This window comes from Microtus pennsylvanicus, chromosome 11 (assembly GCF_037038515.1).
Source record: "Microtus pennsylvanicus isolate mMicPen1 chromosome 11, mMicPen1.hap1, whole genome shotgun sequence".
Lineage (NCBI taxonomy): Eukaryota > Metazoa > Chordata > Mammalia > Rodentia > Cricetidae > Microtus > Microtus pennsylvanicus.
Window position 1 is genome coordinate 74,983,636 of NC_134589.1, and position 2,271 is coordinate 74,985,906.

Genomic DNA, 2,271 nt, shown 5'->3' on the forward strand with positions numbered 1-2,271 from the left:
AGGGGGTCTGATGCCCTATTCTAGCTTCTTTTAGTACCAGGCACACAAGTGAAGTACTACATACATGCAGGCAAACCTTAAGATGTATAAAACTAAAAATAAACATTAGTCTCCAAAAATAAAATGTTCATAATTCTTCTCATTCATGAGTTTTTCCTGTCACGCATTTCATTTGTTTATTTTAAAAACTCTACTAAAAATTGCAAATAAATAATAAAAATCACACAGCAAAATCAATCGTATCTTATAATAATAATTATTATATATACTCATACAAACACACACACACTTGTGTGTGAATAAAGTCATATATAATTGAATATATGGATATTACTATTTTGAACAAACCGTTTATATCAACTAAGTACATGGAAATGTGGTGGGCTGGAGAGATGACTCTGTGGTTAAGAGCACTTGCTGTTCTTGCAGAGGACTCAAGTTCAGCTTCCAGCATTCAAAATGGCAGCTCACAACTGTCTATAACTGAAGTTCTTTGGGATTATGGTTACCTCTTCTGGCATGCAAATAGTGAACAGACATACATACAGGCAAACACCTATATACATAAAACAAGAATAAGAACATTCAGAGTTTTTATTTTATACAGCATTTGCTCACCCTCTGATACTACTCTATTTTTATAGAGATATGAGTTTCCTAATTGCATAATTTTCATATTCTCTGAAAAACTTTTTTAAGATCTGGATTGGGGCTGGTGAGACGGCTCTCAGCAGGACAGGGTGTTTGCCATGCAAGCACACAACCTGATTTTAACCCCCTGGAACCCAAATAAAGGCAGAGAGAGATAAGTAACTGGACAAAGCTGTCCGCTGACCTCCACATAGGTGCTATGGTACATCTGACCCCTCCGATCATAGTAATAGTAGCAGTCGTTGAAAGGGAACCGTATCAACTCAGGACCCCCAAGACCAAGTTCTCAGCGCAAAGGAGATTTATTTGCCCCAGGGGGACAAAGGGCAGGAAATAAGATGACATAGACAGGAGATAGAGCACAAGAGAGAAGGGGAAGGGAACAAGGGAGGGGGAAGGGTGTTTGTCCTGGAGGGGCAGACAAAGCATTGCCTCTGGACAGAGAGGAGACAGATGTGACCCATAAGGAAAATGGCAGTTTATGAAGGCACAAGGGGAAGTCTCATCTTAGGACAAGGTGTTTAATTATAACTGGGCATGTTATTAGGTGAGCCAAGGGGGCTTTTGATTGCTGGACTTCAATGCTTTAATAACTGAACTTTGGTAGTCAGCCTCAGGAGGAGGAAGTGGCCAAATAAGGGAATAGGCCTTGGTGGCCAGCTTTAGGAATGTAACCTAACAGTTTTGAGCAAGGAAGAGGGAATAGGGGAGGAGGGCAAAGCCTGCCAGAGCCACGTTTGCCACGCGTGGGCTGACTAGAGTCCCTTCAGTAGTAATAGTAGTAGGAGCAGCAGTAAGAAGAAGAAGAGGAAAAAGAAGAGACTTGCAAGCATTTCTTAGAAGGCAGGTCTGTACATCTTCTGTCAAGGGAGGAGACGTTCCAAAGAGACACAAATGCCTCTTCTACTCTCCCATTGGCTGTCAACTATTGAAACAATGGACCCCAAGAAACTGGAATTTCCTCAGGAATCCCATGCGGATTGAACCCCAGCACCATCGAGAGGAGGAACTTGGCCCCCAGGAAGAGATTTCACCCAGTATAGACTGCTTGTCAGACAAACAGAAAGACTGGATTCTAGACAGTGATGGGTCAACAGTGGGGGAGCCCTAACAAGGGCTGCTTAGCAATGCACACCTCTTGTCCTCTGCCTTAACCTAAATCTCATCAATGTGGACTCGCGAGTCCTTGGGCCTCTTTATTTGTTCCTTTTTCCCCATGTGGATATATTTTTAAAAAATTTCCTTTCACCACTTCTTGCCATTACTTGTCTCTTTAAATGGCCTATTGTTGACAAGTGGCAGGACCTAACTTTTTTTTTTTTTTTTTGGATTTTCGAGACAGGGTTTCTCCGTAGCTTATGGTTCGTGTCCTGGAACTAGCTCTTGTAGACCAGGCTGGCCTCGAACTCCCAGAGATCCGCCTGCCTCTGCCTCCCGAGTGCTGGGATTAAAGGCGTGCGCCACCACCGCCCGGCTAGGACCTAACTTTTTAGAGCTGCCAGGGCCCAGATTTGTACCCTAAAAACCCAGGTAACTGGTCTACTGGCAACCAATTCGCTTCATCTTTCTTTGAGGAAGTACTGGTGCGGCCTGCTGGGATTACAGGTGTCTCACCACAGA